The following is a 24,120-nucleotide window of genomic DNA, read 5'->3' as shown; positions in this document are numbered from 1 at the left end:
TTTTTGAGTATTTGTATTAAACTATCTTCTCCCATGCTGTGAGTTAAATTTTATCGCGTTTAGTTCTGTCTTTAAAAAATGTCTTTTTAAAAAGATATTTATTTTTTCATGAGAGACACACAGAGAGAGACAGAGACACAAGCAGAGGGAGAAGCAGGATCCTTGCAGCGAGACCAATGTGGGACTCAATCCCGGATTCCGGGATCATGCCTTGAGCCAAACGTAGATGCGCAACCACTGAGCCACCCAGGCGTCCCTAAAAATTATTTCTTAACTTGACTTTAGTCCAATTATTGATCTTATACCTTGACGGTTGGCACATTTTGAGTCCTGGGTTAAAATCAGTTCCTCCAGAGTCATGAAAGTATAATCCTTCATAAGAATATGTATATATAAACATGTTTTTAGTTAATAAGCTTTATTTTCTAGAGCAGTTTTAGGTTCAATTGAGTTCAATTGAGTTCAGCACAATGGAGTGAAGACTATAGAGTTTACACATATCCCATTCATCTACTCAAGAACATCTTGATTGCTTCCAAGTTTGAAACTTGCTATAAATTATGACTGCAATAGACATCTGTGTGTCAGTTATTTTATAGACTTAAGTTTTCAATTCATTTGATAAATAGCAAGGAGTGGGATTGTAGCATTGAATGGTGAGAGTATGGTTAATTTTGTAAAAAAAAAAAAAAAAACTGTCAAACTCTCTTTCAAAGTAGCTGTACCAGTTTGTACTCCCCCCAGCCATGAATGAGAGTTCCTATTCTGCGACATTCTCACCAATATATTTTGTGTTGTCAGTGCTTTGGATTTTGGCCATTTTAATAGTTTCCGGGTAGTATAAACAGATTGTTTTTATTTATAATTCCCCAGTGCTCTTTTATTTTTTTTATTTTTTTCCTAATGCTCTTTTAATTTATAATTCCCTAATGACATGCAATGTTAAACAGCTCACTACTTTGCTTGCCATCTGTACATCTGTGATGAAGTGTCTGTTCAAGTCTTTCATTTACCTTTTAATTAGATAGTACCTTTCCCTATGGTTGAATTTTAAGAATTTTTGTGCACTTTGGACCTATTCTGTATAGTCCTTTATCATATACCTCTTTTGCAAATATTTTCTTTCGGTCTATGTCTTGTCTTTTCGTTCTCTTGACATAAATTTAACAGAGCAGAACTTTTATGTTTTAATAAAGTCCAATGCAACTTGTTTTAGGGTTGCATCTAAAAAGTCATGGCCATGCCCAAGGTCATCTAGGTTTTCTCTTATGTTATCTTCTAGAAGTTTCACAGTTTTGCATTTTACTATTAGGTGTTGATCCACTTTGAGTTAATATTTGTGAGGGTGTAAGGTCTGTGTTTATGTTAAATGTTTCTGCATGTGGATGTCCAGTAGTTTCAGGAGCATTTATGAAACAAGACCATCTTCACCTGATTGTATTGCCTCGGCTCCTTTGTCAAAAACCAGTTGACTATACCTCTGTGAGTCTATTTCTGGTCTCTCCATACTGATGCATTGACCTATTTATCTATTCTTTGACCAATACCACATTGTCTTGATTATTTGATTATTGTTAACTATACAGTAAGTCTTAAAGTCTTAAGTGTCAGAGGTATATAGAGAAGTATGTTCTTTAATATCTAAGTATTTTTAAATTTCCCACTTATCTTTCTCTGTGTCTCTATTTTTTTATTAAGGGAATAGTTCTAAGTGTGACACACATATTTTTTGTCTGGATTTTCCATTGCTTTTAAAAGTATTTTTGGGAGTCAATCTCAAATATATCCCTATGTTGTAAAACCCTTTGATTTATTTTTTCTCTTTGTATTTTATCTATCACTTGGTTAGAAATCTTTCTATATCCTGATAGCAAATATTTACATATATTTTCATCCAGAATTTATTGTTTGTGCTTCTCTTCCTTCTTCTTGTTAGTATTTTACTATTTACTAATACCTGATATTTAATTTGCTATGTGAGGAACTGACTTAGCACAATTTTTCATGGAATTGCAGTCAATTTTTAAAAAAGATTTTACTTATTTACTCATGAGATACACTAGGCAGAGAGAGAAGCTCCCCTTCAGGGATCCCCAAGTGGGACTTGATCCCAGGATCCTGGGACTATGCCTGAGCCAAAGGCAGATCCTAAACCGCTGAGCCACCCAGGTGTCCCTTGAAATAGCAGTTCAAATGTCCCATCAACATAAATGAGTGACCTTCTCTATTGCTACTGATTTATTATAATTTTATGGAATGAACTATTTTGTGCAATATAATTGTTTCTCTATTGTGTATTCTATTCTGTAGATAGATGTAATCACCCTTGAACAAATAAACACACTGTAAAATTATAGCACATGCATGATATGTTTGATATATCAGGAAGTAACCCCAGTCTCAACAGTTGTGGAACTTAATAGATCTTTTCTGAAATTTCTTCAGTGTATGACTATTTCTGTTGCTTTGCATCAGTCCATTGCTTAGTTTTACCAGTATTTTTAAAACTTTTAACTATTATTTGAGGCATGTAGTGGTATCTCATCAGCATTTCAATTAGAATTTTCCTAATTATTAAACTTTTAATTACATATTAGGTACTTAGTTACTGTTTATGTACTTTCTTTGTTAAATGTCGGTCTTTTATGGCTAACTCTCCTTTTTTATTGAGTTTTAAGTGTTTTTCATGTACTGAATATCATATATTTACCTGTTTATATTTTTAAACATAATTTCACAGTTGTGTTTGGCTCATCAATTCCTTAAGGTTATCTTTTGAAAATAGTAATAATAATAATAATAATAATAATAATGAAGTTCATTTTATTTTTGTTTTAAATTATAGCTTATTCTCTTGGCATCTCATTTTAATCTTTTCTAACTCAATGTCAAAACATTGGCTTATTTTTCCTTAAGTGTTCTGCAATTTTTTAAAAAGATTCTATTTATTTATTTATGTATTTATTTATTTATTTATTTGAAGAGAGAGAGAATGCAGAAGTCAGGGAAGGAGCAGAGGGAATACGAGAGAATCTCAGGCAGACTCCTTACTGCACAGACCCCCCCCAACACAGGGCTTTATCTCACAAGCCTGTTTATGATCTGAGCCAAATACATAGGTTTATAATTTACCTTAAGTTTCAGTTTTAAGTATTTCTTTTTTTTCTTCAGTTACATTCAGTGTCATTTGTTGAAAAATAATCATTTGTCTATTGAAAGACTTTGGCATTTCTGGTAAAAATCATTGGATTAATATGTACATGTTAATTTCTCAATTGTCTATTTTGTCCCACTATGTATGTTTAGCCTTTTTGAATCCCACACTGTTTTAATGACTGAACTTGTACAATGAGCCTTGAAGAGTAAGTCCTCTAAATATATACCTATTTTTATGTTAATTGTTTAACTATTCTAGTTCTTTTATGTGTGCATATACATCTTAGAAAATATTTGACAATTTCTATAAAAGTAGAATTAAATTTTAATTGGAATGTTATTAAATCTTCATTAATTTCTGGTGAATTGAAGTATTAACACTGTAAAATCATTAGGCCCATTAATATAGCATATTTCTTCATCTGTATCTATGTATTTTTTACTCTTGCAACAATGGTTTGCATATTCAACAATGTTTTGCAGATTCAATAATGTCTTGCCCATACTTAGGTAAATTTATCCATGCATATTTTATAATTTATGCTATTGTAAATGATATAACTTCCAAATGCTTATTGCTGGTGTAGGCAAATATAATTGATTTTCTATATTGACTTTATACCTAGTGACCTTATCATATTCATGAATTAGGTCTAATAGCTCTTTTGTAGATTTTTCAGGGTTGCATGCATACACAGTTGTGTTACCTGTAAAAAAAAGAGAGTATTTTCTTTTTCCTTCTATGACTTTTATACCTTTTGCTAGCTTCTATTGTACTATCTAAGGGTTCCATTGTAATTGTTAAGTAGAGAGTAGACATCTTTGTCTTATCCCAGGTTTTTTTTAATTTTTTTTATTTATTTATGATAGTCAGAGAGAGAGAGAGAGAGAGGCAGAGACATAGAGGGAGAAGCAGGCTCCATGCACCGGGAGCCCGATGTGGGATTCGATCCGGGGTCTCCAGGATTGCGCCCTGGGCCAAAGGCAGGGGCTAAACCGCTGCGCCACCCAGGGATCCCATTATCCCAGGTTTTACAGAAAAATTAGTATGTCACCATTGAGGGCGACGCTAATTATAGGTTCTTCATGTATGCCTATATTAGTTTACTAAGGCTGCTATGAGAAAGTACCACTTCCTGAATAGTTCAAACAACAGAACTTTATTTAATCACAGTTTTGGAATGTAAAAAATTCCAAGCTCTCAATGTCCACATGGTCAGCGACTTCTATAGGGTCACTGAGGGAAGGATCTGGTCGACTTTCTCCATATTTACCCTGTATCATTTCATTGTCTTTCCTCTGCACATTTCTGTGTCCAAATTTTCTTTGTTTATTAGGACACAAATCAGATTGGGGTCACCTCAATTTCCCCCATTTTAACTTAATTACCCCTATAAAGGCCCAACTTAAATATGGAGAATGCACCTCATATTCTGAGGTACTAAAGGTTGGGACTTCAATATATGAGGTTGTTTTTGTTGTTTTTTGGGGGACAAAGAAGATGAAGAGTATAGTCAAGATAGAACCATTGTATATTTAAGGAATTGGGAAAATGCTCAAAATAAAGCATTCAATATAAAAATTGATACAGGAAATTGTATAAACAGCATGACCCCAATTTTATGATCCAATTGTGTACATCTTGAAGAAGGTATACCAAATATTGATTTTTTTCCTCCAGATTAAGCTTTTTAAACATTTTTTTATTCTACATTTCTATTTTTTTAAGATTGTATTTATTTATTCATGAGAGACCCAGAGCTCACGTGGGAGAGAAGCAGGGACACAGGCAGAGGGAGCCCGATGTGGGATTTGATCCCTGGACTCCAGGATCACGCCCTGACCTGAAGGCAGACACTTAACCACTGAGCCACCTAGGCATCCCCATTTCTTTCTTTCTTTTCTTTTTTTTTTTAAGATTTTATTTATTCATTCATGAAAGACAGAGAGAGACACACACACAGAGAGAGAGAGAAGCAGAGACACAGGCAGAGACACTGGCAGAGGGAGAAGCAGACTTCATGCAGGGAGCCCGACGTGGGACTCGATCCCACGTCTCTAGGTTCATGCCCTAGGCCAAAGGCAGATGCTCAACCGCTGAGCCACCCAGGCGTCCCGGCATCCCCATTTCTATATATATATATATTTAACACAAGTTGTGCCTTGTGAGATCAAAACAGAACACACTACAATCATGCCTTTCATGAAAATATGGCTCCTTTATTTTCCATATAATTAATAAAATGTGGCACTCAGTTTCCCACTGTCAGTGGAATCGGTTGGAAAAGTAAACCTGTTCATTAGAGTACTCCTTTTCATGTGGTTGGAAGACAGACTTCCAGAATAGAACAGTCCCTTCCAGGTATTTGTGGCTGCTCTGAGATAATGGATGATTGTTTAAGGTTTCTCTCCCCTCTCCCACTCCAGGATGGTAGCTGGGGAGCTCAGCAGGTGGCACACACCCTGTGTAGCCTTGCCCACTGTGCCTCAGCTCTCACCAGGCTTTGGTCCAGACCTCAGAAACTCAATGGGGACAAGCCGGGCCACACTCATGTTCCTGGGCAAATGGGAGACTTTCTAGGTGTCTTCTATTGGCCTGAGCAAGCCTGGAGTTGACCTTGCTGCTCCCAGCAGGCCCTGCGCCATTAGCAGCGCAGGTGGCATTGCTTGGTCTCCTTAGCAGGGACAGACTGAGGGCTCCATCTCTGTTTCCATCAGTTTCTCTGTCTCTCCTACTATCCCTGCCGCCCCACGCCCACCCAGTGGGGTTTGTGTTGCATCATCTTTCCAGCTCAGTGCCTGAGCCTCTAGAAGCATGGTGAGTTTGATTTTTTCTTTTGTCTTTGTCTTTTTTTGTTTTTAGATTCCATATGTAAGTGAGATTATACAGTACTTGTTTGACTTAGTTCATTCAAGGTCTCTCTGGTTGTCATGAATGGCTGGACAATATTCCAATGTGTGTGTGTATGTGTGTGTGTGTGTGTGTACACATATTTTCTTTTCTGTTTATCTTTCCGTGGACATTTTGTCTTGGCTATTGTGAGTAATGCTGCAATGAACTTGGTGGTGGTGATATCCCTTTCATACTGGGATTTTGTTTCTTTTGGATATATACCCAAAACTGTAATTACTGGACCATATGTCAGCTCTATTTTTAATTTTTTGAGGAACATCCATACTGTTTTTTTAGAGAGGCTGGACCAGTTTACATCTCCACAAACAGTATGCAAATTTCCCTTTTTACCAACACTTGTCTCTTGTCTCTTTAATAGTAGCCATTCTAATAGGTGGGGTGATACCTCATTTGGACTTTGAACTCCCTGATGATTAGTCATGTTGAGAACATGTTGGCCATCCAAATATCTTCTTTAGAAAAATGTTCTTTTGTCAATGTTTAATTGGACTATTTTATTTCATTCTTCTTCTTCTTCTTCTTCTTCTTCTTCTTCTCCTTCTTCTTCTTCTTCCTCTACTTCTTCTTTTGCAATTGAGTTGTCTGAGTTCTTTATAGATTTGGGATATAACCCTTTATCACATATATAATTTACAAATATTTTCTGCTATTCCATAAGTTACCTTTTTGTTTTGTTGATGTTTTTTGTTTGTTTGTTTGGTTGGTTGGTTGATTTTGTTTTCTGTTCAGATGCTTTTTCATTCAGATGTGGTCCTGTTTATTTTTTATTCTATTGCTTGTGGTTCAGGGTCATGTTAAAAACAAACAAACAAACAAACAAACAAAGAAACACATTGTCCAGATCCACAGCAAGAAGATTTTCCTCTATGTGTTCTTCTAGAAGTTTATGGTTTCAGGTTTTTTTTTAATATTTTTTATTTATTTATTCATGAGAGACAGAGAGAGAGAGAGAGGCAGAGACGCAGGCAGAGGGAGAAGCAGGTTCCATGCAGGGAGCCTGATGTGGGACTCGATCCTGGGACTCCAGGACCACACCCAGGGCGAAAGGCGGCGCTGAACCACTGAGCTACCCCGGGCTACCCTATGGGTTCAAGTTTTAAATTTAAGACTGAATCCATTTTGAGTGGCTTTTTATGAGTGGTATAAGAGAGGGGTCTTTTTTCCATTCTTTTGCAGGTGAATATCCAATTATGCCAGTACCATTTACTTAAGAGATTACCTTCTCTCACTGAGTGTTCTTGGCTACTCTGTTGGATATCAGTTGATTATATATGCATAGGAGTGTTTTTGGGCTTTTGGTTCTGTTCTGTTGGTCTATAGGTCTATACTTATGTCAGCACCATACTGTTTTGATTACTATAGCTTTGTAATGTGGTTTGAAATCAGAAAATGTGGTGCCTCCCACTTTGTTTCTTCTTTGCTTTGACTGTAGTTCTATAGAAATTTTATGATTGTTTTTCTACTTCTGTTTTAAAAAATGCAGTTAGGATCTTGATAGAGATTGCATTGAATCTGTAGATGGCCTTGGGTAACACAGACATTTATTTATTTATTTATTATTTATTTATTTATTATTTATTTATTTATTATTTATTTATTTATCACAGACATTTTAACAATATTTATTCCAATCTTTGAATAAAGGATATCCATTTTACTTGGTCTTCTTCAATTTCTTTTATCACCTTGTAGTTTTCAGTGTAGAGATCTTTAACCTCCTTGGTTAAATTTATTCCTATATATTTTATTGTTTTTCATGCTATTATAAATGGGACTGTTTATTTTGTTTCAGATAATTTGTTGTGAGAGTATAAAAATGCAACTGATTTTTATATGTTAATTTTGTGTCTTGAAACATTGACATGGGACTCGATGCAGGGTCTCCAGGATTACGCCCTGGGCTGCAGGCGGCGCTAAACCGCTGTGCCACCGGGGCTGCCCTCTTCAGGATTTTCTACATATAAAATTATGTGATCTGCAAGTAGAGACAATTTTACATCTGAAATAATTTTGATGTCTTTTCTTTCTTTTTATCTCATGATTTCTCTGGTTAAGACTTCTAGAACATGTTGAATAGGAGTGGTGAGAGTGAGCACCCTTGATTTATTCTTCATTTTAGAGGACATGTTTTCAACATTTCACCATTGAATATGATATCAGCTGTGAGATTGTTATATATGGCCTTTATTAGGTTGAAAGATATTCCTTCTTTCCCTAAGAGTTTTTATCATGAATGAATGTTGAATTTTGTCAAATGCTTTTTTTGCATTTGTTAAGATGGTCATATGACTATTATGTTTTATTCTATTAAAGTAACACATCACATTTATTGGTTTGCATATGTAGAACCAACCTTGCATTTAAGGGATTGATTTCACTTCATCATGGCATATGGTCCTTTAATGTGCTGCTGAATTTGTTTTGCTAGTATTTTATTGAGAATTTTGGAATCTGTATTCATCAGGGATATTAACCTATGATTTTCTTTTCTTGTGTTGTCCTTATCTGGCTTTATTATCAGAGTTACGGTGGCACTGGCACTTGAGTTTGGGAGTGATTCTTCCTTTTCAATTTTTAAAAGTGAGTTAGAAAAGGATTGGTGTTAATTCATCTTTAAGTACTGGCAAAATTCAAACAATGAATCCATCTGGTGTTGGGCTTTTCTTTGTTGGAAGATTTCTGATTACTGATTCAATCTCTTTACTGTTTAATTTATCTGTTCAAACTTTGTTTCTTCTTGATTCAGTCTTTTGAAGGGACACAGTTCAGTCCATGGCAAACCCTTTGCTGAGTTAATGAAGTTGATGAGACTATTTTCATGGATGAATGTCGAGTTTTGTCCAGTCTTCTTTGTTATCCATTAGAATGACTATGACTTTTCCTTAATAGTCCATTAATATACTGAATTAAATTAATTGATTTTCTGATTTTAACCAAACTTCACTTTATCACAATTTATTATGTTTGCCATATTGCTGAACATGTTACTAGGATTTCATTATAGATTTTTGCTTCTGTGCTTTTTGGGAATACTACCCTTTAGTTTTCTTTTCTTGCTTATCTTTCTTTTTCTTTTTTCTTTTCTTTCTTTTTTTATTTTTTTAGAGAAAGAGAGAGAGAGAGAGCAAATGAGTGCATTAGCAGAGAGGAGCAGAGGAAGAGGGAGAGAGAAAATCTTAAGCAGGCTCCCCGTGATGTGAGGATAGATCTTACAATCCTGAGATCATGACCTGAACAGAAATCAAGAGTCAGCTTAATCAATTGAGTCACCCAGACACCCCCTGTCTTTATTTGGTTTTAGTGTCAAGATAAAACTGGACCAATAAAATGAGTTGCAAAATGTTCTCTCCTAATAAAAACAATCAATACTATTTCTTTCCTGTATGTTTGATAGATTTATACCGCTGCCACTAACTTGCCTTGGAATTTTTGAGAAAAGTATTTCAACTATAATTCAGTTTTATTAATCCATAATGGACACTTTCAGTTACCTATATACTTTAAAATGAGCTATAGTAATTTTATTGTATGTCAAAGTTGGGCAAGTAAATCAAGAAATGTTGTGGAAGAAAAGAAAGGTCTGCCTAGGCAGACCTGAAGGCAATTTGAAAAAAGGAGATGCGAGCTAGAGAAATCGTTGTTGAAATATTTTTGTCCTTTCCTCTTCAGACCAAATTTTCACATATCAAAGAATGTTAAAAGGAAACCAGAGAACTGGTCACTTTAGTTAAAAAAAAAATTCCTATGTACATTTCACCTATAATTTTGATCTAGCTGTTAAAATGTAAGTAGACATTTATTTTTATTTACATTTTAGTCATTCTAAAAATATAACTCCTCTTACTATTAGTGACTTATATGCTCATAAGAAACCAGTATCAGGATGCCGGGGTGGCTCAGCAGTGTAGTGTCTGCCTTTGGTTCAGGGCATGGTCCGGGAGTCCCAGGATCCAGTCTCACATTGGACTCCCCTCAAGGAGCCTGCTTCTCCCTCTGCCTATGTCTCTGCCTCTCTCTGTGTGCTTCTCATGAATAAATAAATAAAATCTTTAAAAGAAAAAAAAAAGAAACCAGTATCTTCAAGACTCCTCTTATCGAATCTTTAGCATCTATCACTGCACATGAAGCAGCTGTTCTCATCTAGCTATAGGGTGCACGTATGATCACATTTCTGTAGTTGTGAATACATAGGCGGTAACAGATACCACAATGATGTAGTATGTTGGCTGCAGAGTCAGATGGGAATCTAAGTCAAGCTCCAGAGTGTGCTTGCTCTGAGATCATAGGCAAGTTATTTAACTTATTTAACCTTTCTGCTTTGCTCTCTACCTGTAAGATAATGATGGCAAGTATATCATGGGGTTCTTTCAAGGATGAAATGATTCAGTTCGTGTAAAGTGTTTGGAATAGTACCCAAAACATAGGAAACCCACCATTATCATTGTAAATATGTGCCCTCTTGAAAAACATAAGGTGTTTGTTTCTGATTATTTCCATTATTACTTTGTAGTTCCAATGGCATTCTTTGGAGACTTAAAATTCCTTGAAAATTTTGCAGATGTGGTTGGTTCAAACATCAATGTTGATTTTCTGACCCTAAAGTCATTAGCAAGGGTGTTCTGCTTTGATTGACTGAGCCTTAAAAACTCTTTCATTTAAATTAAAGTGAGCATAATAAGTTAAACAAATAAACAAACAAAAAAAAAGCAATCAAAGTTAGTAAATAGGCCGGCCATATTTAAAAATGATGTGCCAGAAAATCAAAATGTGTCCCCTTCTTTGATTCTGAGGAAACACAGCAAACTATTTTCTCATATTTGCATATATATATATATAATTAATTAATTATATAACTGTATAAAACTTTACCTTGCTGTGTCTCTATAATATATAATGTATATAAATAATTACATAACATATAATTTTCTCTCTTTATACATGCACAATTGTTTCAACAATTAAGTACCAATTCATTCTTCAAAAATAAAATATTTTGTCAATTTTTTAAAGTCATTACCTACTAATGCCTCTGATATTTATGAGTACAAAGATAATGCATTTCAGTGAAACCAAACCAATTTTCTGAATGATATGAAATAATATTGCAAGCTTTTTTTTAATACACTAATATTGAGATTGATGATTAAGGTTTACTTCTAGAATAGGCATAGATTCTTCGGCTATTTGTGAGATTGTTATCTAAAATCTTTGAAAAATAAAGTAAAATAATGCTTTCCTGTATGCTTCCTACTTTACTTTCAAATGAAGAAACACATTCTGTATGCTTTTAGTGGGAAGCAAAATAGAGTAAGTATCAACATATTATAGATTTCTTCCACCCTAGTTATGTCATTTTTTTTAGAAAAGTCACTGTTTTTCTTGAATTAATTTGAATTATTTTCTACAATAAGATTTCAGGTTAGGTGAGCTAAAAAAAATATTTACAGATAAATTATTAAAAGTATAAAGTGGATTTTTAAAATTATAAGATGCAAAACCTAGACATCTTTACTCAAACTATAGAAAATCAAAGATAAAGAAAAAAGTTGAAAGAAGAAAAATGAGAAGAACCAACCTTATGAATAAAGAAGCAAAGATAAGAATTATGTCTGACTTCTCAGAAATCATGCAAGCAAGGAGAGTTGAATATTTAAAAGGTTGAAAAAAGAAAAACACCAATCTAGAATTCTGTACCTGTAAAATTATTCTTCAAAATTGAAGGAGAAATAAAGACTTTCTCAGAAGAAAAAAGTTAAAGGAATTTTTTTGCCAGTATATCTGCCTAGAAAGAAAAGTTAGGAGAATTTCGTTAAGAGAAAGAAAATTAGGTAAGTCATAAACTAGGATCTACATAAAAAAAGTAAAAGCATCTGAGAAAGAATAAATGGAAGTAAGATAGAATTCAATTTATCTTATTATTATTTAATTTATCTTATTAATTAACCCAACAATTAACAATGTGTTTATAATAATAATAGTGATATTACATTCAATTATGTATACTTAGGCACATATTTATACTTATGTATAAGTAAAATGAATGATACTAATAATACAAGGACAAGGTGTCTTCTTCCTGACTGGTCTTCGACGGTCAGTCTCTTCAGAGCTGCCCATAGCAAGATGTCTTCAGGAAATGCCAGAATTGGGCATCCTGCTCCCAACTTCAAAGCCACGGCTGTTATGCCAGATGGCCGGTTCAAAGACCTCAGCCTATCTGACTACAAAGGAAAATATGTTGTATTATTCTTTTATCCTCTTGACTTCACCTTTGGGTGCCCCACAGAGATCAATGCTTTCTGTGACAGGGCAGAAGAATTTAAGAAACTCAACTGTCAAGTGACTGGTGCTTCTGTGGATTCTCATTTCTGTCACCTGGCATGAAACAAGGAGGACTGGGACCTATGAACATTCCCATGGTATCAGACCCCAAGCATACCACTGCTCAGGACTATAGAGTCTTAAAGGCTGATGAAGGCATCTTGTTCAGGGGCCTCTTTATCATTGATAAAGGTATCCTTTGGCAGATCACTGTAAATGACCTTCCTGTTGGTCACTCTGTGGATGAGACTCTGCGACTGGTTCAGGCCTTCCAGTTCACTGACAAGCATGGGGAATTGTGCCCAGCTGGCTTGAAGCCTGGCAGTGATACTATAAAGCCTGATGTCCAGAAGAGCAAAGAATATTTCTCTAAGCAGAAGTGAGCACCTCGCCATTTTAGGGCCAGGCTGTAGTGGGCACCCATGAAAACAGAATCTGTTTTTGTACTACTGTCATGCTTAAAACAAGACTTTGTACTACTGTCTTGTGGTATGGGACAAGACAGGCCTTTCCTGCAGGGTTTGGGGAGGCCAGCCTTTCTTCCTCTGGAGAGAATGGTCTGAGCTGTGCTATGGGGCAGGCCAACTGATGTGTACAGTAGCGGGGCATCACTTTTGATCTTTTGTTGTTTCTGTTAAACTTGAACTGAGAAAAAAAATAATACAAGGACAAGAGGGAGGAATTAGGAAAATTTTGTTATCATAAGTTATTTGTACTACCCATGAAACAACATAGATTTTTTTTTCAACATAGATTATTTAAAAGCAGACTTGCATTAGTTGTAAATGTATATTGCAAAATCTAGGACAAATACTTAAAAAACCCACAAAAATCTTTTTTTAAAAAAGAAATATAATTGATATACTAAGGATGCAGAGGAAATGCAATCCCATAAAATGCTCAGTTAAAACTACAAAAAGGAGAAAAATGGTGGAAGACAAAAATATGAACAATAGAAAGGGCAAATAGTTATTAATCTGTCTATATCAATAGTCACTTTAAATATCAATGGTCTAAGCACACCAGCTAAAAGAGAAAGAATGAATGAAAAACAAGAATGAGCTGTTTTTTCTACATGAAACCCACTTTAAATACAAAGATATATACAGGTTAAAATAAAGGAGTGATAAAAGATGTACCATAGTAGCACTAATCAGAGGAAGCGGGAGCTGCTGTTTTGCAGACACAGCAGACTTCGGGGTAGGAAAATTGAATATGCACCTAATAATAGCATCTTAAATATAAGAAGCAGAAACTGATACAACTGTGAGAAATAGATGAGTCCACTGCCATAATGGAAACTTTAATACCCATCAAACAGAAATGGACAAATGTATGGGAAATCTCTTCACCTTCCCATCAGTAAATCTAAAACTGTTTTAGAAAATAGAGTCTTGGGGCACTTGGGTGGCACAGTCAGTTAAGCATCTGCCTTTTGCTTAGGTCATGGTCTGAGGGTCCTGGGATGGAATCACCAATTTGGGCTCCCTCTTCAGGGAGAGGAGACTGCTTCCCTCTCTCCTTCCCCCTGGCTCTCTCGTGCTCTCTCTCACACTCAAATAAATAAATAAATAAATAGTCTTAAAAATTCTTAATTCTACTCTTCAGAACTCCCTGCAAAAAAGGGGTGGGGGACATACAGATTAATGCCAAAATTAGAAAAATAAAATATGAGAGAAAAGCAAGCAAGGAATATCAAAATTGTCATTTTACCAAGTAGTAAATTGGAATTCTTAACATCTTTGGGGAAACATCAAAATTATTCAAGGAATGCAAATGCCAGTATTAACAATCTGAAAACAAAGTGGTTAAATATTAATAAAGTACTTAAAGTGATTAAGGATTAAGTTATCAAGGAACATTCGAATAATAACTTGAACTCTGCTGATATATGTATGCATAAGTTGGTTTAAAAAAATCTTTCTTTTAAATCCATTAATTCCTTTCCTAGGAATGTATCCAAGAAAAAAATTCACATTTTAGATAAGAGTTTATGAACAAAAGATGCACATGCTTCTTTATAATGAAAAAAAATAGCAATTCCTTCTCGATGAGACCAACTCTGGCCTCCACATCTTACTCCAGCCCTACTATAATTCTTTTTGTACAGTGTCATTTTTTTCTAGGACATTTATCACCTTCTAACATACTGTTACAATTTATTCATTTACTATGTTTATTATTATTCATCAGAAATTTCCTAGCATGGGAATATAAAGTGTATATGTGCAGAGTTTTTGTTTTTTAAGTTTTGTTGACTGATGTGTTACAGGTGCCAAGAATAGCCCTGTCTACAGTAAGCACTCAGTAAATATTTAGTGAATAAAATAATCTCAAAAATATAAGAATGATATATAAATATACATAAATATTGCAAACCATAATTTTGTTTTTCAAAATAGAATAGGAGGTGTTAAAATATATACAGGTTTCCATAAATATATACATAAGTGTGTGAGAAATCAGAACACAATATTCTATATGTATAGTGATGAAAGTCATACACATATATGTGTATGTATATAGAACAAAAGAACACTAATGCCTAGAGCTGGTCAAATTAAATATGATTTTTAGTTTTCCATTATTTCTACCTCCAAATATCATACCATTATTACATATTTAACATTTAGAAATGATATTATTAAAATATTGTAGGCTCCATATGGCTTGATTTAGATAATAGTTTACAAAGAAAATGTTATCTCGGCGCTAGGGATTTAAGGGATTATATAGAGAGACAGAAATATCTTGGGGTATTGGTTTGAACCAGGGAAGAAAGGAAACGCAGATGAGATAAAATGACATGCTATACCACAGTAGTGAACACTGAAGTTTCAGAACTTTAAAAAACTTCACAGGTACGAAATTGATAAGGCTCTTGGCCTTCCCCAAGTCACCAGTCTCCCTTGGTTGGACTATTTATCACAATGGTCCCCAATTGATTTCCCAGTTTGCACCTTCAGCCTTGTACCCTATTCTCCACAAGGCAGCCAGAAGGCTTCTACAGTCTGTGTCATTTTTCTTCTCAGAATTCTCCAACAGCTTCCTATATTACTCAGGACAAGAATCAAAAGTTCTCCACATTGTATACATAGTCCAGCTATAGGACCTGAAATATTTTCCACCCAGTTCTGTGATGGACTCACGTCACGGCAAAAGATTTTCTAACTTTCCTTTGTAAAAAGCCAACCCCCAGTCCACAGAAAACCCCAAATCTCTTTTAACCTGCTTTATTTTTCATCACTGGAATTGTTACTACCTGATACATATTATAATATAGGGACACATGCCTAATATATATATACGTTAAATACACATGGATACATACATGCACGTATATGTACATATGACATATATCATGTATATACATATACAATCATACCTAATACAACTATATATCTTATGCCCCTAACACACTTATATTTATGCATATCATATATTTAATATCTGTATTTCACTACCTCATGTGTGTGTTTGCACAAATGCCTGTGTGCCGTTTGTTTTCCCTCAGTCTTTTGTCATGAAAATATAATATTTATGGAAAAATGCACTCAGTTTTTTTTTTTTGTTCAACACTACATTTCTTTATCTAGTAGAAGGCCCTGTGCATACATAGAAATTAATGAATATTTATTTGATTAATGAGTACTAAATAAGTTTAGTAAATTAAATTAACACATTTTTTTGTGTTCACTCTTCCTACTTTATAATAAGGAAGATCTGATGATTACAAACAGATATGTACCTATTTATTCATCAACTTGACCAATTTGCTGTTCTACTGATCTGTCTGCACCTCTGACCTACCTTCATGCAAGGTTATTCAATGGCTTTAAGCTTAGGTACCTCTCTCTTAAGTGATTTTCTCTGCAGTTGCTCTTGTTTCTTTAAGTTCTCTGCCAAGCTCTATATGACTGCAAAACTTCCTAAGAAGAAAGTAAGTAAAGAAATCACTGTGGCATTCTAATTTTAGCTAATTCTAATAAAATTTATTCATAGATCAGGGATGGTGAAAGAGAGGTTAAAAAAATCTGTACAGGTTATTTCACACACCTCAAGGGAGGCTGACTTTACATTTTAAATGACGAATTCCTCTTGGCTGGTTTTGACAGAATTGGATCTGACTGAGAATCTCTCTTAACATGATTATGTGATTATCTGAGATTTTTTCCTTCTTCCTGCATCTTTTCAATTGGGAATGGGAATCTCTACAATTGTATATTTTGGGATCTAGACTTTCGTGAGTCTGAGCACACCAGCCTTTGAGATGTAGCAGTTTCAGGAGAGACTCATGAAGGTGAATATTGATGCTCACATCTGCTCTGTCTAATCAAGGACGTGTGTTTCCTAGTCTGTACATACCAGGCTTAGAGTGAAGGATGATGTAAAAAAATGTTATGACTGAAATTTCTATGGTCTGGAAAAAGTTCCTTATTTTTACAAACGAGATCCATGTGTTCAGAATGGCAGGACTGTTGATTGGCACATCCCAAACAAACAGTCCTGGGCAATGCTATTTTTATTTTTTATTTTTTTTGTTATTCTTAATTTAACTTGCTGACTCTTTAATTTAATTTGCCAATATCACGCTTTCTAAAAAAGTTAAGGAAAGAACTTTGGTAGCCTTATGAGAATTCCTGAGAGATTATTTCTCATTTCTCTGAGTTTAAAACCCAGTTTGGAAAATCTTTACATCAGGAATTGTATCTTAAAAAGTTAAGTAGAATTCTTACATTACACTCAGCTTAAGCCAATGGTCACTTATAATTTACAACATTGTGTATGTCTATAAAAACAGCAAATGTATGAATGAGTATTGCAAACAAAATAAAATACCTGAATTTTCCAAAGGTTGCTTCTTTCATGTCCAAGCAAAGAACTGTGGCCTTGGGTGAAATATTTCTCCTAAGAAATACATTTTTCGTATTTCTCTTCATTTTGTATTTTTGTTCATTATCCTGTTCGTTTTATTTTTGTGATTCTTTCAAGTGAATAATTGTTTTGGGTGTATGACAACTCGAATTAAGCTATTTCTATTAACCAAATAGTTCATCAGCAACTTTCACTTAGAACTTCTTTGATAAACAGCTCCACTCTTGGCGAATCTATTTGTTCCTGAGTCAAAAGTTAAAAGGAATGTTGGGCAAGTAAAGAACAGTGAGGCAAAGGACAAATAAGTATATTCATCTTTTAGAAATGGAAACATTTTTATTAGGCATCAAGTGAAACAGTGTATCAAAAAGTTCAAATATATTTTGTTTCAGAATATTTAAACAACTTTTAAAAATCTTAATACTGTGGCAGACATATAAGTAACAACGTGGCAACAAGCATTACTGTTCTCTAGAGTTATTTATTGTCATTCAATAAGACTGAGAGGTTGGATGCAGTAGCTGATAGTGAGATAATGAGAGTTGTCAACACAGAGAATCTATTGATGTAGCTGCAAAGATTGGGGAGATATTTTGAGGGGAAAAAAAAAGGACAAACTAATCCTGGTCAAAATAGAATTAGAGCAACATCTGTAGGAGACAGGGGTGAAATAGATGGTGGAATCATATAAGAAAGGCAGTATATGTATCGTTATTAAGCTTATGGATAATTCAGTAAACTAAGTAACCCATCTGAAGGTTTTCTGGAAAGTGCAGATCAGGAAAATATATTTTCCAAATTAGTAGACAAGCATGTCACCCCAAAATTGTCAAATTGTGTATATTCCATTCTTGGATTTTGAATCATCACTGAATGGACAAGGAGAATGAGAAAAAAAAATTGTGACCATATCTGGATGGTGTACCAGTGGTCATGGGGCCATTATTACTGTTATTCCTTCTAAATCCTGTGGTTGTCTTGAATCTTATCTGTTTCCAAATTTGGGTTTCCATCTTTTTGCCATGTATGTGATACATCATCTTCCCCATCCCTCACTTATCTTCCCATACATTTCCTTCAGCCTAATTTCAATTTCACAAAGTTAAGATATGTACTCAGTTAAGACAGAAGATTCTTATAATTATAGATAAAATATTTGACAGTACCTTATAATCACAGTCTTTTGACCCAGAAATTTTAAAGCTAATAGAAACTCTAACTTACTTAAAAATTGTTGCAGCAGCTATGTTTATCTCGATATAGCATGTGTTTTTTAAAATAAGGTTAAAAATTAAAGTTTATATTCTGTTTCTTTTATATGTATTTATTTTTTTATTTTTTTAATATTTTATTTATTTATTCATGAGAAACAGATTGAGAGAGAGAGAGAGGCAGAGACACAGGCAGAGGGAGAAGCAGGCTCCATGCAGGGAGCCCGATGTGGGACTCGATCCCGGGTCTCCAGGATCAGGCCCTGGACTGAAGGTGGTGCTAAACCACCTAGCCACCCAGGATGCCCATATTTTATTTTTAAAAAAAGATTTTATTTATCTGTTCATGAGAAACACAGAGAGAGGCAGAGACATAGATAGAGGGAGAAGAAGGCTCCTCGTGGGGACCCTGATGTGGGACTCGATCCCGGAACTGGGATCACACCCTGAGCCCAAGGCAAATGCTCAACCGCTGAGCCACCCAGGCACCAAAGTTTCTATTTATATTTTTAAAAGTAACCTTTGTTTTTCTCTTTTGTTGATAACAGTTTATCTATCTATCTATCTATCTATCTATCTATCTACTTATCACCTATCTATCATCTATCATCTCAGATCTGCTTCAGGGAAAAGATCTCTGGTTTAGTGTAAATATTTGGTAAATTAAGTTTTTGAGATGTAGGTTTTCCTAGATTTTTAGCCCCCAAACACTGAGCGCCTGTGTGTAACACTTATCAAAAGTGTTCCTACATGACCTGGCACATGTGATGAATGAATGAATAAATGAATGAATATATGAAAAATGCTTACCTCCATTGGTTGCCTCCACATGTTTACTTCTAATGGTTATTTGGTTGATATTTTAGATTTCTGGAGAAAGTGTAAAATCAGTAAGCTATGAGAGTGTTATATGAGAAACTATATGAACTATAGTTTATAAACTATAGTTATGAACTATAGAACTATACGAGTTCTATGAAATGAGTTACAAGATTTAAGGAAGCTCTTTGGCTTAAGATAGAATAAAAACTGTGTTTTGCAGTTATTGTTCAATTGACAATTATTGTCATGCATTAATCTATCTCATTTAGGCATCAAAATATAAATAATAATTGTTTTTATTATGCTAACAGTGACAATAAATAACAAAAGCTTTGGTATTCTTAAAGGAAAAATGGTTTTCCATTTTACTTTGGAGAGAAATAATGATGTTATTCATTGTTTTGATAAATAAAGGTTATAAATGGTCTGAATCAAAAAATTTAAAAGGAGAATACAATGAATAGCTTTTGTTAATTTTATTATTTCTTATAATTTTAGGCTCCATGAATTGAATGTTCATATGTGTTCCTAAATGCTTACATTTTCTAGAAACCTACAAATTCTTAGATATATACAAATACTGTGTGGAGACTATTTTTTCTTGATTGTGGCATTTTGGAGTCACCTGGTCGCATACATTTTAGGCATATATACATGATATTTCACTCCCATAAATATCACTGAATGGACATTATACAGTAGAATAAAATGGATATATTTTAATGATTTAGACATATTCCAAATAGAAAGATTTAAACAAACATTTTTAGAATTTTGCTTTGCCATGATAAATTGGCCCATTTCCATAGAAACATTTTCATATGTAAGAAAAATAATCTAAGAACTAGAGATAATGGGCCACCAGGATTTTAAAAACTCTATCAGAGATGATTAAGTAGAATTCAGTACAATTTACTGTCTAAGATAATCCTCACTTAATCTCTGTCACTGTTTTACTGCTTGGCTTTATTTTTGATCTCTGTCTTTATTCAGAGATATATAACAGGTAAGTTTCATCAAGTGTTAAAATCTGTTGGTGCTTATGGTAAAGTTTATGGATGGTAAAGTTGGTATGTGTGCATTTTAAGAGTTTCAGGATAATAGTATTTTAGAAAAATGCCTCAATTAAGGTAGAGCACAAGATTTGGTTTTGAAATTTCTTTTAATAAGTCAGACCCAGTGTTTTAAAATAAATATTTAACTGAATAATGTATTGCCTGAAGGGGTTACTACTTTTTATTTTCAATATATGTCCAACTGAGAAGTGAAAAGAACATAAACTTTGGAATCCAACTTTGGTTGACTATCAGATGAATAAATTATTTTTTAGATTAGCAAATTCTTATGATTATGGGTGATTATAATTATTTAACTTTTCAGAATCTGACTCCAGGATTTACTATGAAATGAGGGAAATTATGTAAACATAAGAATATCATGAAGTTTGTAAAAAGGTCTATAAAGGAACTTTCTTATAATTTCCATTAACCAATATATGTTCTTATGCCTTGTTTAGTCATCTCTTGATCAAAATTGGAGCAGCATAAGAAACTATTAATTTTTCTATTAAAATGTCAAAGGACACAAGGAATCCAAATCAACTGTTGAATTGGATTTTTGTTGAGTAGGATTATCTTACATTTGGGAGACAAATTGAAAGGCAATAATGTTAATTCTCATTGCAAACTCGCATTTCCTTATTGACCAAGGGGAAACATATCAATATGATGCTGCTTTTTTAGAAAATTCATTTCAGGGACAACTGGGTGGCTTAGTGGTTGAGTGTCTGCCTTTGGCTCAGATCGTGATTCTGGGGTTCAGGATCGTGTCCCATATCGGTACTCTTGCAAGGAGCCTGCTTCTCCCTCTGCCTCTGTCTCTGCCTCTCAGTGTCTCATGAATAAATAAATAAATAAATCTTAAAAAAAAGACAAGAAAATTCGTTCCAGAGCCTGAAGGTGTGGAGTTTGTTGAACATATAAATGGATAGACCCAATGTTGAATGAGTGAATGTGCTGGTTTTAAAATTTATTCACAAATGCTTTGATATTCCATTCTTTAAAAAATGGAGTTTGATTTCCCTTCCCTTGAATGTGCTTAGATTTAATGACTCTTTTTTAATGAACATAATCTGGGAAAGGTGATGCAATGTGATTTTGAAAGCTAGGTTGTAAACAGGATAGCTCTGCCTGGTTCTCACTGCCATTGCTCATTTTGGGAAAGCCAGCTGCCAGGTTACAAAGATAATCAACAGCTTGTTTGGAAGGAAATAAGGCCTCCCAACCATAGTCATCATCAAATAATAGCCATGTAAGTAAGTCACCTTAGAAGCAGATCCTCTTGTTCCAGTCAAGATTTAGCTGACTGTAGCCTTGGTTGGCATTTTGACTGCAACCTATAAAAAGATCCTGGGTCTGAATCACCCAGCTAAGGCACTCCAAAATTTCTTCCCTACATTAGCTGAGGATAATAACTTTTGTCTCAAATTATCTAAAGAGAGTGAATGAATAAGTAGAAAATCCATGGGAAACATAGGATTTGTTTTGTAGAATTAGAAAAAGTGGTTTTGAAGTCCAAGTCTACACTGCAAAAATTGGTCTAGCCCTCAAATTAAAGAGGGCTTTGTACTTTTGGATTTCTTTTTAACTCTATAACCTGATTCTTTACTTCCCAGGTCTTACCCAAACACCTCCATGAATTGTTGGAGGAAATGAGAGAGGAGACTTGGTTTGGATCCCATAAAATAGGAAAGTTGGATTACCTATTTTAGTCATTCTTTTCCACACTCTCAGAGGATCGTTATTTAAGTGTGGCCACATTCAGTCGCATCTGTTTGGGTTTATGAATTTGCTTAAGTTGTCTCAAATTTGCTTCCTCTAGGGTCTCTTCTAGAGTTTTGAACCACCTGTATTTCCAGATGACCAGGCAATTAGGATCTAATCTGATGTGCTCCAATATTCAAGAGCCTCGTTACACCATCCCTTACACCTACTCTTTAGATTTGAACACAGTGAAGGACTTTACTGGGAAAAGTGTTAAAATACTGTGTGTCCCTGGTTCCCAAGAGGTTTCCCCTGGCATTATGATCTAGGATAGCTACTTCTTTGAGAAATGTCTATTCAAATTCTTTGCCTACTTTTAAATTAGGTTTTTATTTTTTACTACTGAGTTGTCAGAGTTTCTTACATTGTTTGGAGATTTACTGCCTACAAGAAAATGGTTTGCAAATATTTTCTCCCACTCTATAATTTGCCTTTTTACTCTGTTGTTTCCTTTGCTGTGCTGGTACAGAAGATGGGGTCTTTGGGGAGCACTTATGTTATGAGATGGAACCCTTCAAGAATGTGATTACTTCTCTTTTGATAAAGATCACACAGAGTTCCCTAGGCTTTGCCACTATTGGAAGATATGAGAAGTCTGTGACATACAAGGGTACTCATGCATCCAGGCTGATACCTTGATCTTAGACTTCCAGCCTCCACAACTGTGAGAAGTAAATTTCTGTTGTTTATAAACTATCCAGTCTTTGGTATTGTATTATAGCACTCTGAATGGACTAAGACATTCTCTGTCCTCCTGTTCACATCCCCTCTATAGGGAAACTTATTCACCCTCTAGGTATTGAGATTATCACCTGCTGATGGCTCACAGATGTGCCCCCCCATAAGGAATAACCCCAATATAGGAAACAGGCTTTTTCATGGAAGGCTCACAGAAAATGCCTGATTAATGTAGGAATTAAAAAACCTGGCTCTCTTGCCTCAGCTTTGGAAAACTCCCAAAATGGATCACCTGAGACCTCAGTTGACATGTGGTATGTCAGCTTCTTCTGCTCATCACTTTCTCGCTTTCTCACAAGAGTGTTACCCAAGAGCTTACTCCAATGAACCTCTTTGCACAGAACTTGTTTTATTGTTTCAGCAAAATCAATCTAAGAGAGCTGACACTAGAAGTTATCCTAGAAACAGACTCAAAAATGAGATTTAGGATATGGATCATTTGTCAGGTGGCTAGGCATAAGTCAGCTAGCAATAAGGACTCTTACAGGTAGAAGATGGCATATCACTACTAGAATGCTGTAACTGGAATTGTTGAAATATGTAGCTGTGAAGAGTTTGGTTGGATATTTTTTGAGGACAGGGAAAAATACTGTCTTGCACTATATATAGGCAAGTATATATAAAACTAGGCAAGTATCAATAAATAGTGACTATAAGAACTGTGGAATTGGGTGGCAGTTACCTAAGGTCATGGTCCCAATGGAAAAGAAAATAATGAGAGGACAGTGTAATTAATCAACAATTCAAGCAAAATATGACAGACTGTTTCCTTGGCACATTTAAGGAAATTCTGATTTCCTACAATTGATGATTAGACAAAATAGACAAGGCTCCGAGTGACTATAAGAATACTGGAACTTTAGGTAAGGTTGCATCCTTCTACACCAAAGTCAGGCTAAAAATACATAAGGAAGATTTGGAATATATGCAACTGGATGGAAACATTTAAGAATCTTAAAATCCCAGATTCTCTTGAACTCACTGTGCCCACAGAAATGGCCCACTTCCCTTCTTTGATAGATACTGACCTCCTTCGATTTGCAATTCTGCAGAAGCCTCACTTGAGCCATGTGCCTTCTAAGGCAAGGCTTGTCCTTAGCTTTTACCGCTACCTCCTCCCCTGGCAACCAGAGCAATAGCATGTGTGAATCCCAGTATCGCAGCTGGGGGGTGGACTGACTTGCTAATGGAGAATAGAGACTACACATTAAAGGATCTGAAGGACCTAACTTATGAATATGAGCATGATGGGGAGAATATG

At 34.8% G+C, this 24,120-nt stretch overlaps 1 pseudogene; it reads left to right on the top strand.

The window, feature by feature from the left end:
- Positions 1–12,193: 12,193 nt before the first annotated feature.
- Positions 12,194–12,774, top strand: LOC129520608 (peroxiredoxin-1-like; annotated as a pseudogene).
- Positions 12,775–24,120: the final 11,346 nt, after the last annotated feature.

Source organism: Nyctereutes procyonoides, unplaced genomic scaffold, assembly GCF_905146905.1.
Source record: "Nyctereutes procyonoides isolate TBG_1078 unplaced genomic scaffold, NYPRO_anot_genome, whole genome shotgun sequence".
Classification (NCBI taxonomy): Eukaryota; Metazoa; Chordata; class Mammalia; order Carnivora; family Canidae; genus Nyctereutes; species Nyctereutes procyonoides.
The sequence above is the reverse complement of the archived record's forward strand: the minus strand, read 5'-3'. Positions and strand labels throughout refer to the sequence as shown.